The sequence below is a fragment of the Balearica regulorum genome, chromosome 7 (genome assembly GCF_011004875.1).
Source record: "Balearica regulorum gibbericeps isolate bBalReg1 chromosome 7, bBalReg1.pri, whole genome shotgun sequence".
NCBI classification, from domain to species: Eukaryota; Metazoa; Chordata; class Aves; order Gruiformes; family Gruidae; genus Balearica; species Balearica regulorum.
In genome coordinates, this window is record NC_046190.1 from 35180774 (window position 1) to 35193537 (window position 12764).

At 38.7% G+C, this 12764-nt stretch overlaps 1 protein-coding gene across 9 annotated transcripts in view; it reads right to left on the reverse strand.

Annotated features, from left to right (window-relative positions):
• Positions 1-12764, reverse strand: part of CTNNA3 (catenin alpha 3) — a 512461-nt gene that overhangs the window by 34507 nt on the left and 465190 nt on the right. The window lies entirely within an intron of this gene.

Here is a 12764-nt window from a genome sequence, read left to right on the forward strand (position 1 = left end):
ACAGAAGTAGATTTTTTCAAAGGCCTTTAGTGTCTACCAATTTCAATTCTGATAGCAATATCCAAAATTCTCTGAATTTCACTAAAACCATGATCATGTCTTGTGGTCTCTGAAGAAAATCTGAGTCTTCTGGTAATTTCACGTAACATCATGAAGATTCCCGCAGTTCACCTTCGGTGCTGTGCCTGTGTAACGGTGATTATCATTCGCGGGTCACCACTGCCCCTCAGGCACTGCAACGCAGAGCAGCATGGCCCCGCCTCCCCCATCGCCCCTAGCAGCTTTCAAGTGGCATGGGCCCTGGCTACCAGTCTGCAAAAGCCTTCCCTGATGGCGCCTCTTCCTGACCTCTTCACATTTTTCCCAAAGCAGGCCATTTCTGACCCTGTAAAATACAATGTGACTGTCTAACAACAAACAAAATGCCCTTCATTTGTGTTAATATTTGATACTATTAAATTATTATTATGTTCTTAATGATCCACTGTGTTTTCTTCCTCTCTCTGCTTTGATTAATGAAGTAGGAATACAGCTACTTAAACATGAGAAGGGCAAAACGCTCTTGTTTCTACGCTCACATATCCTATTTTGCCAGATACATAAGCTTTGTTAGAAAAATCCAGGCACTGAAAACTTGGCTGTAGGGTCAAAGGTGAACACGACAGCATTGCAAAATAACTGTCACTAGAAGTGCTATTTCTGGTCTCCAATTTTAAAAAGCATATGGCTTAACACTGAGGAATTCTTGCTTCCTAATGTAGATCTATATAGCAGAGTGTTGCTCCATCATCCCAGTCATGACACTTCTGAAACTGAGAAATCCTGAAATAGTTAGTAGGGAAAAAATTCTGATACTACTTGCATAGTTACTGAACATTACATTACCTGTCAAAGATTCTTCAAATTTGGACCTACACCTTAAAACAGTATGGAAGAGAACATGAGGCAGAAGTCAAGCGGGAACAGAAGAGAAGGTATGTCAGGAGAGGAGCTGTATGTGTAGCCTGGGAGGTGGACGAGTAGCTGAAACCCTGACTACAAGTTCTTAGATCAGAAGTCTGACAAAACTAATCATAACAACAACAGAATGTGGGAAGCAAAGCATCAAAGCGACATAGTGGTACATGTCTGACACTGACGTGTATGTATATGCATTAAATATTTACATGTGCAACAACAAAACACAGAAGTGTCTGTACGTCTACATACACTTATAGAGATGAAAATCTAAGAACTGAGATCTTCCCATATTTACACATCTGCACACATGCAGACACCCCTTCCCTTTACCCACCAACCGAAAGTTTGGACTTCTCTTGGTAACCCTGATGAAATGCATTAATGAAAATGTACAATTTCTGTCCAATTTCAGCTGGTTGAGACCAGCTGCAGGAGGCGTATATATTAAAAAAAACCCAAACAAAACACCATATAATTAGATAAATACATATTTTTATATATGTAAAACAGTAACAATATAAAATTGTCATTGTAATCTGAAGATGAAAAGTACTTAGTGCTTCACAAAGCTAGCTGCTGTTACTAAATTATTTTATCAGTGGATTTTACACTGGACTCAAAAAAAAAAATCAGATCTCAACTGGGTATAAACTGGACACTTTGATGATGCAATTCAACAATAACTGCAAGAGAAGTCCAAACATCCAAAGGCGTCCATCTGTGTGCATATATGTAATTATGGAAAAAGCTTGCAATTCTTAGATTTTCAGCTCCCTAAGTGCACGTAAACATAGAAACACTTCTGTGTTTGGTAGCAGTTTATTAAAAATAGACATCAAATTGTAAGAAAAGCAGTGGTTTGTACAATATAGCACACCTGCATAAATTTGATGGTGTCATTACTGAGCAGATGCCATCCATGAAACACAATGATTTGTGTTTTGTTTAATTACGGAGGAAACAATTTACAGATGTAGAAACTGGTTCCCCATTAGCTATTTCATAGCCACTTCTTCCTGCGCCACCAGAAATCTCTCCCCAAATCTCCCTCCGATCTGCTTATCACACCCATACACAAGCACTGCTGGTACAATGTAAGAGAGTATCACAACATCACAAGCAAGTAAGTTCTGGATCTAAACCAGGCTGCAATTATTTCTCACCTCTTTTTCCTCTCATTATCTCTCGGATGTTTGTCTCTTTCTGCTTCCAAATCCAGCTTTTCAAAGGACACTTTTTTAGTTGCTAAGAAGGGCAGCAGATCTTACCAGTCATGGCCTTTAATTTGGACGCCTATCATTTTTAATCGCTATGTTACATATCTACAGTTACTGTTTTGTTGATTACAGGAAAAGTCTCTGCTACTTGCCTCATCAATCTCCTTTCTCCTATTTTCCCTGTCATGAACAGAAATTATCCAGAGACTTTAACATCTCTAAAATAAGAAACCATCCAACAGCCTCACAGACCGTATGTTTCAGTAATTTTTAAAATCCAAGCCTTTCCATAAGTAGAATCCGTTTGGTTATGAACAAATAACATTAAAATTGTACACGTACATGTTAATAAAGCACAGCTGCCTTGCAGTCTGACCTGGATTGTGCAATGAAGTAGACAATGCAAAAGAAGATGTCAAACCTTGTCCTTTACAAACAGGCCAGACACACTATGATATTCTGTAGGCACTGACAGCCTGTCTGCAGAGGCACGTAGGGTTGTCTCCTGTGAGAGCTGAAAGAGCAAACATGGAGGTGTCTGGCTATGTGGAATATGTTTCAAACGTAACAGCACTGCAGCTCCATATCTGCACCTTCTCAAAGCATAGAGGTGAATTACGGCCGAGTCAGAAAGTCAGCATTATCTCTAAGGCCTCCCACTGCAGACTGGCCCATCTGCTTCCCACTCTTGTGGACCATGTGTTGAATTTTCAACAGGAGTTATAACATGATCTAGAAAAAGCAAGTCTTAACAGCCTGGAAGCAGGAAAAAAGCCATCAGAGGGTTACTAATGAAACAAAATATGAATGTAAGCAGTACAGTGCAAACATAGCAATGCCACTTAACTAAGTCAATACTATCTTACAAAATCCTCTTGCTATGCTGTAATCTTTAAAAAACCGAAACATTCCTGTTGTTCTTCAAAGTGTATCTTTTCAGTTCTGCAATGAGAGAAAGCAAATGAATTGTTCTGAAAATCATTTTTTGCATCTGTTTTCTATTAACATTTTTCTTTAAAAGAATCCAGCCACATATATATCTGGACTGTCTCCTTACTGTTTTGGAACATGCCGTATAGCAAGGCCTGTTACAGCAAGTAAAACTCAGTGAATTCCAAAAGGTAGAGGTTAAAACTCAACCATTTCTGGATGGAGAAAATAAGCTAAAACAGAATAAATCGATGCAATTTAAAACCACAAACTACTTGAAGAAACTCATTAGGAACTCTGACAGATGCATAACTAAACACTTAACTTCAGAAGGGCTGAGCTAAAGGTTGAAGGTGCCAACTAGCCTCTGGACGTGGAGTTACAGAGAAACATTTAATTACATCATCACAAACCCACAGTAAAATATATGGTACACTTTACTTACTCCTGGGGAAAAGATGGGATGGTAGCAAAAGAAGATGTAGACACTGTAAAGAACTGTCTTCTAATGGATTTTTAGATTTTCAAACATGAAAGCAAACAAAGGAGATAGTAAATTCATTATCCCAAAATAAACATTAAAAACCTCAAACTTGGGAGTTCAAAGAGCTTTTTTATGAATATAAGACAAAAAGACTGTCATGAACTAGAGTCACAGAATGAGACCTCTGATTCGGTAATACGGGGTAATAGTGCCAGCTGTATTATATACCCAAATAGCTGTAATTATGCATTTATATATACTATATGACCAATCTGTCATTCTTGAGCTTACACTTTTGATCTGTGTCTTTCCCTAATCGAATTGACCGCAATCCCACTAATCAGATGACAGCAGAAATTTGAAAGGAAGGTAGATTAATGATTGCAGTTTGCTCTCACATATGTCACAGTTCACATCACTGAACACCACATATATTTTGTGGCAAGACAACTGGATACCTTTTGGAGTAACTGCCTGTACATGGAGCTACCTTGCAAGTATAAGTAGTCTATCTAGATTTCAATACCAGCCAAACAAACTGGAAAGTCTGGGAAACCTGTCTCGCACACACACACAAAACTGACCTGCTTTCTTAAGAAGTTTCTAGCTTTCATTACACCTCCCAGAATAACACAGCACACAGTACATAAATATATGAAATGCAGGATCCTTCTCCACTATCCACCACCTGACTTCCTTGGAAATATCTATGGCCAATGGATCAAACACAGGTATTTTATGCAGCTGGTGAAGACAAATCACGGTAGTCCCGCTCTGCCACAAACTCCAGCTATGAAACAAGGGTGAGGATAAGCAATGAGAGCTGGAGAATGTTCTCCATGCAATTCTCTGTATTCTAGCAGGCAAGGCACTATTAACGTGCCACCAGCTCACCTGTCAACTACCTTCAGTGCTTCCCTAGACCTGCTCATTGTCTGGGTGTTTTATTGACTCTGCATCTATTGCTGGGTGCACAACAGATACGCCTTGAATACACCACAGGCATTATGGTCCACTGCCATTTATGGTCTACTGCCATTTTCACGAAGAATTCCAATTTGGGGCTTTCAGGTATTTAGAAAACATGACTCCTCAATGGATGCTGGAGATAACAAAGCACTTTTACAAATTTAGGTTGTTTCTGTATTTAGAAGGTCATGAGACCCGTAAGATACATGTTTCCTGCTGAGGGTATGTCAGAGACTGCCTAAAGATAGAAAAGAAAGCCAGAACCTACATGTGCAATCCATCCAGGTGTGAACACAGCTGCTGAGAGGTCTTTTAACACAATTAAGCTAAGATGTATCAATGACATATAGTTTTAGTTCTGAACCCTTCTTATCTCAAATGTTCTCATTCCCCTTGACTATATCTTCAATCATAGTAATTAAAAACCTCACCCAGATTTCAAAAATCACAAGACTGGCCAAAAAGTATGCCACTCAGATTATTTTCAGCTTCTTTTATTTCTAAAGCTTAAGGTTGCACACTGGTCAGTCTTCAAGCTTTTAATCTTTTAAAGCCCAAACCATTTTACCTTTAAATAAAGGTTAAGGCTCTGTCCAACTCAAAACAAGGCCTTCCTTAGCATGGACAGCTATGATGAGTGGTTGCTCTTTACCAGGCCATCCTCTGCAGCATCCCTACTCTGCTGGGCAGTAGCAACCGGAGACCCTGTACTCACTGTGGACACCTCTGCAAGAACAGAGAGGAGAGATGATGGCTGGAAGAACAAAAAATATATTCACATGTGAAGCAGAGCCCTGAGAAGTTCATTTACCCACAGGTCTTCAGAAGCAGATACTTTAGGGAGAAAGAAACTCGTATTGCTAGATGCAGAAGAAAATTGGAAGAACTGGCAAAACTGATTAACAGTAGGGCTAGAAAGGAGTTCATGCTACAATCAGGTCTGTCTTATAGCATTATTTTATTCTATGCAGTTGGCCTCTGTAAATCTCTTTTTCACCTTCCCTCTTTCTTTGTATACTTTAAGCTGATTCACAGCACAATCATTTCACCTCTTTCTTGCCAACACTTCCTACTGTAATATTCTTTAATGAAGGGTTTCTCATTCCACTGAAATGTTGATTCCAAAACAAATCTTTCAGAATGCCTTTACTACATGTAACAGCATCTTTCTAATCACCAGCCATGCCATTTGCAGAGTTTACATGTGCTATCCTACTTCTGGTGTTAACATGTGCTATTAATAATATTTTTCAACACTTCTGCCCACAAGCTATCATTAATACTTTTTAAAGCTACTTCAAAGAACAAGACCTCTCAGTGGTACAACTATAATTTTAACCACCAGTATGTCACGACAAACGAATCAGTCTTCTGAAAAATCCCCAGAAAAATACAAATTAATACCAAAGTTTGATTCAAAAACTCACCTGGACTATCAGTAACCTGCTAACATAGGTGCTCAAAAAAGATGTATTTGACTAATGGTATATAAAAATACTGCAAAATTGTTTTTCAGAGTGCTCATCTGGTGTTTTGCAAAGAAAAAAATTCACAATGACCAAAGATTTTTCAATTATGATAAATGGATTTTAAGTTGAATGAAGTTTAGAACACAGAACATGGGAATGAAAGAAATTTTTGGAGTTAGGGAGTCAGTTTTCTGGTAGTCAAACTACTGTATCTTATAACTGTATTTATCAAGTTTTATCTTCAGAAAACAATGGCAATTTTTGCCTGATTGTGACATCTAACATTTAGAAAAGGCAGTCATGAAGTCGTACACTCTGCATGCCATGCATTATAAATTCAAAAGCAATTGGAATTAAAGATACTACTGAGCCTAGAGAGGTACCAAAATCAGGATTATCAGAACCAAAATGCTGCTCAAACCTGTAATGATAAGCTATAGGTCAGTAATGGAAGACAATAAAATTCACCTTTCAAAATTAGTTCATTCAATTAGCAGAGTCACATTTTAGAATGTATTAGAAAATTCTCCTCAGTTTTAAATAAAAAGCACTTTCAGAGTTGCAAAATGAAACAAATGGCATGATAGATAATGTAATTAAAACATTTTGTAGTAAAAAATAAGAAAGTACTCATCAAAAATTTACATTTTATGCTATATATACACCTAGCACATCTGCTATGCCATTTTGACAGATGTTTATTAATATGGATATCTAATCATATTGCTAGATTGCTAATGGCTCAGTAATCCGTCTTCTATATACTGCACAAGTTTCTGATTATATGTTGAACCAATTATCAAAATATTTCCAAAGAATTACTTCTTTACCTCTATGACCTCTGAAAAGCACCACTAACTTGCAGTTTTGTTTCAACAATATACAATTCTATCATAGCAGTATTTATGACATGTTGTGTTTATAATATGTATGTGGTAGGAAAGACTTACTTTAAAGACACTTCCTTTAACATGATAACTAGTACGAAAATCAGCTAAAATTAATAGAAATGTGTTTTGATATGAGAGATCTCTTGGAAGATTATGTTCTATGGTAAGGCTGGTGACCATGAAACAGGTGACTCCATTGGACAGTATTCCTGTGAGCTATCTTCAGGAAGGCATAGACCCTAAATACTACTTCCTCATGCATTAGCTCACCCTAAAACTTTTATGCCTTGCACCTGCAACCCGTTTTTTCCTCTCAGTTTGGTTCTTATGTCCACAGGAAAGGAGTACACTTCCCCACATCAAAATAGGATAGTGATTTTCAAATATTTTTCTCTTGTTCAACTTCACCATCTCTGAGTAGAAAATCTCACGTCTTCCCACCAGAGTACTACAGATCATGCACTTATCTGAAATGCTGGCATTTAGTTAGAGATTTAATTAGTTAGACAATTAGACAATTCAGTTAATTATTGAAATACTTGGTTACAGCTGAACATGAGTGTTTTAAGATTCCTCAAACTGTGGAAATAATAATCATTTATTAAATTAAAGATCATAGTATTCTTTTCTAATATCCCAGTCATTAAATACCAACTCTTAATTTTGAAGTCCTTATGAGTGTACAGATAGAGCTTACTTTATTACAAGTAAGTTCACAGCGATAAACAAGCTGGACTTGTTGGGCCTTAATTTTTGAATTCCCTTGATTTTTCTGATACTACTTTAGCCCCATTTATTTTCTACTAGATATTGTCTGGCCCACTGACAAGTTGCTGTTTCATGTGGCACTGCCACAGAATCAGACTAAAAGGCAACAGAAGCTCTTGAAAGTCTTGCCTTGGACACCAGGCATGATGAGAATCCTTCAGATAGAACTCTTCAGAGCTGAAACACCACCTAGCGTCATCCCACCTGTTGCATTTCAAGGGTTGGGGGTTTTGGGTTTGTTTGTGTTTTGGTTTTTGGAGTAAAAACAGTAAATATGGTTTTTTAGTTTTACTTCCTCCATATTACAATTGCCTAATGGGCATGACCAGCAGAAGCAATTTCAGTCCCATGTATTCTTCGTGCCTGCACAACTTGACTCTAACTGAAAAAGTACCGGACTTTAAAATGCTATGCAAAGAAGAAACTAATTTCAGATTTTTAGAATAAACACTTTGTGTAATGAAAAAGAACAGTTTTATATAAGACAGTGTTGTATTTTCTTTGTACTTTATCAATTTAATAATTTCCTTGTTCATGTTTTGAAAAAAGTAAACAAATTCTCATTTATACTGTTCACAACTCACCAAAGGGTCATGATGTTCCTATCCTCTCAAATCTCCCACGTTTTTCACTGTGGGGTGGGCTCTCCTCATCGCTCTTGACTAATGTAAATGCAGTGTAACATAGAGTGTGTGTGAATGAAATCTTTGTAGTGCCAGCCTCAAGCATTCAAATATCATGAGTCAGGCTCCAAAATATCACAGAACTGGAATAAATACCATGAGATCTGAAATAATAAATCTAAGGTTCTTTGTATTTACTTTGTGTTTTCCAAGCCTTCAGGGGTCACATTTTCAGGATTTGCTCAACAGCCAGGAAACTTATTTAAAAAGTGCTGGAGGTAAGTTTCACCTACAATAACGTATCTGAAGTGCCCAGACATGAAGTAATATGCATAGACAGATTTCTAATAACATTGTGAGTCATCAAAACGGACTATATGAGTCTAAGAAAAGAGCAATTAAAACATGGAAGGTCTTAATTTCTGTTCTGCTCATCAAACATCAGTAAGAAAGCTCTCTTGCAGCCACATGGTCTGAGAGAAGTGGTAGGAGGAGAGCAGGACATGGTCACTGGCTAGAATCCATCACAGATGCCATCCCCCCCACCCCCCACAAAAGAGCAAAGATTTGGGAAAAAAATATTAACATGGGTGCTGTTTGCTAGAATGTATACCGTCTGGCAAACAGTTATATTTGCTTATAGTGTTGTACAAAGCTGCTTAGCTCACGTTACTTTTTTTCCCCCTATGTTAAGAGTAAGGAATTTGCTACTGATTGGCAATAGAGAGCATTCATCATTCCTGCTGTAGAATGCTGGAGGTGAGCAAGGGACTTCCTTCCCTGCAGTGATGCAAGAACTCACCTGCTGAAATCCTTGGCTGCAGAGACTGCAAACTAGAGGCATAATTTGCGTTTTACCTAAGTCATTCCTTACTGTTTTGAACTGCCTGGTACTACCTCAGCAAGACAGGCCACTCCTAGTTGTATTAATTATGTACTTCAAAGGTTTTCTTACCAATGAAGAAGGCTAGAAACTTTTCTTAATGGACACAGAGTGTCTGCAGAAAATGATACTCAACACAATTAACACAATTCACTAGAGCAAGTTACTGGCCATCGGCAAGTGTCATTGTCACTTTGCTAGGTCAAGAAGAAAGCATTGGAAAAGATGTTTGGCACCAGGCTCTCTGGTAAAGGAGACTTAACACAGTAGTTGAAATTTCCTAGAACTGAAAGGGGAAGTTATCCTCTGAGAGTATTTCAGTTGAATACAACATGCCCAAAACCTAACATGATAGGCCTGAATAAAAACGCCACTTTGTTTTTTTCATCAGAGTTAAACCATACTTTATTCTAAGGCCTAAAACTATAGCTGCAGCTTGCTTCCTCAGCCTACAGGACTTAAAATTAAAGAGAACTTCTGGAGTAAGTTACTGCCTTGGCAGGCAATGCAATACAGACACCTGCTTGTTCTCTGAAATCCTGACAAAATTCTGAGGCTTGTGCTCTGTCCCAGATGATGAGAAGTTCTCTTTCTATATTAATAACCCCGCTGAGAAAAGCGGCTTTTATCACAGTTAAGCAACCCATTGACCAGCCATGCTTACTTATACATTTATCTTATATTTATTTATAATAGTCCTCTCACTGCATGAACAGAATTATGGGGCTGTATAGCTTTTTCGCATGGCTTGTCTTGGTTGGAAAGACAACACATTCAAATTTTGTTAAAGTACTAGTAATATTCACTCACTCAAACACTGCACAGCCTGACTTTAAAAAGGAAACACAAGATATAGGCTCCACACTGCAGCAAAGACATAAAGGAGAAGAATGGCACTGTAATTGAGAATCTTTGTGGGGACTTTCCTCTACAGTTTTTCCTAATTCTTCCATCCACCCACGTTCTGTTTGCCTTGCCTACTGTCAGCAGCCAAGGTAAGACCTTACCTGTGTGGTTCTCACTTGGGAACGTAGGAGAGCAAGGAGGTGATGTGCGTTCCCAATCTCAACAACTAGCTCTTTTTACTTTAAACATCAGCCAGACATCACATGAGGTCCACTGAGAGAGCTTTATGATTATGGTGGGGCCTCAGAGCCTGCCATATTGCAGACAAGAACTGCTCTTGGAAAAGAATTTGGTGGACTACTCTGAAAGTATCCTTTGAGGAAAAAACCCAAACAAATCCCACAGTGAGTTAAAAAAGGTGTAAGAAAAGAAAGATAAGATTCTCTAAGTAACTCATTGACTCTCTTATTAATCTAGACTGAACTGCAAGTCCCAAAAGCAAAATTATGGCTTCTGTAAAGAAAAGCTGCAAAAACCCCACGTGAGAAACAGAACACTCTTGACACAGATAAGCTGCAATGATTAATCTGGATATGGCCTACACATTTAAAGCTGCTGAATATTTAGAAATGCAAACAACACATTTTAGGCATAAAAGGAAAATTAGAGGAAATACTCAATTAACACTTGCAATACCCCTTCCAACAGCAGTAACTTCTTTGGCAGCAACTTTTTGTTGCCATATCCTGTGTTACCCACACCATGACAGCAAAAGCCCTTGGTGCAATATAGCACCAAACTCTCACAGCTGCTAGTAACAAACGTCCAGCATCTGGTGCCTGCAGCTCATGCCTTCCCATGTAAGAAATGAGAACTCTTTAAGGAAATCACTTTAGAATATTCATGTTATCCTCATCTGCTACCTGTGACTGGCCCACTTGAAAAGCAATATAGACAGAGAGCAGACAGCATTAATGAATGCACGCAAGAGAGAGAAATGGAATCATGTATATTCCAGTACAAAAACCCTGAAGTGCTAAATTAACTGGGAACTATGATCTGTTTATAACTATTTAGCAAAAAAAAAAAAAAAAAAAAAAAAGTTATTTAAAAGCAAAGCATTACAATATATCTAGCAATTACCACAGGCCCATACATACAGAAGAGGCTACTCAGCCATTATTCACTGAAGAATATGCTGCTCTGCATAGATGATTCAGCCAACAAGAAAAAGAGGATGTTTAAACCAATGAACAAAACTGGGAAAGTAAACCGCTGCCTAAGGCTAAATATAAATCAAAGGTGTTAGTGTAAACATCCAAAGTATTTTCTTAATTTTACTCCCAGCTTATACAGTGTACCTTCTTTCCCTAAGGGAAAGACAGACAGACCCACCTCAGGGTAGCAAGAGAACTAGTGATCAAGTCATCCAGGTGGAAGTGGGAAGCTGACCTGAATGGTGAAAAGCAGAAACTACATTCCTATACCTCCTTTTTCTCTGACACACCACTAATCAGAAGCACACTATCTCCAGAATACCATGCATTCCTGGGGGTAGGCATGTGGGACAAAGTGTGCTTATAACCCCCCTCCCCTCCTACTTTACAGCTTTCGTTGTATTTATTTTGCTTATCAGTATGTAGATGGCACGTGCCTTTCCATAAATCTAAAGACAACCTCAGTAACAATGTCAGCTACTTCTTTCAGGGGAATAACAGAGGTGCATCTGTAGGGATGATCTCAATGGTCTGTGAAACAAGTATGACTACAGTAGATATCTTTATCAGTAAGTTTACCAGCTTTTCAATAAGTTTACCTTGAAATGAAGATACCATGCTGACCTCTGAGACTCTTTCCATTAATTCTCACCCACCCAGGGTATACTGAACAGTGTCACCCTTTCCCTCTGCCATCCCAGAACACCCACAACTAGTGGAATTGTTTGATCTACTACTTGCTGACAAAAAGGATAGCTCTCAGATGACCTTAACAGTTCAGGATTGAGACAGGTATGGGAAAATATTGTGAAAGAAAATTTTATTTTTGCAATCTGTCATACAGATCCCTCCACATTTCTACCTTGTGCCATCTTCTACCAGGCCAGGTAACAGCTGTGATGTAATCTTTCAATAAAGAAATCATGGTATTACTGCTGGTGGGTGTATGCTGCGTGAAGACTGCATTTGTGTGACCTGGATATTCCCAAATACCCCTATCATGTTTACTCACATTAAGGTCACGCACTGTCTGTACCCCCAGATGCTGACCTCCAAGTGGTCAACCGGCTGTGATCATCCAAGGTAAATCAGCCTCAAGGCAGCAGTAATTCCCCTGGCCACATTGTCTGTGGCAGACAGAAGGGCACCTGCTCTGCTTGTACTTCAACTTGGCTGATGAAAACAAGATCTGGTGCAGGGAGGCAGCATCGTGCTCTGAGCAGGTCTTACCATATTTGTGTGAACATGCCTCACTGCAATAATGGTGACTGGTGGCCATCTGGCTTGCAGAAGATCTAGTGCTACAAGCCAGTCCATCCAAACACAAGCTTTGTCCATCATTTCTCGTTTGACCTTCCTTCCAGCAAACCAGAACACAGGCCATGACAAGGGAAATGCCACCTCTATACTAAGAAAACTGAAATCTGCTCTCAGCTGGTGTCAGGGCAGTCAGGAAATCCGGGCCAGAGGCTTGGTATGGGCATAACTCTTTCTGCCCTACAGTATTA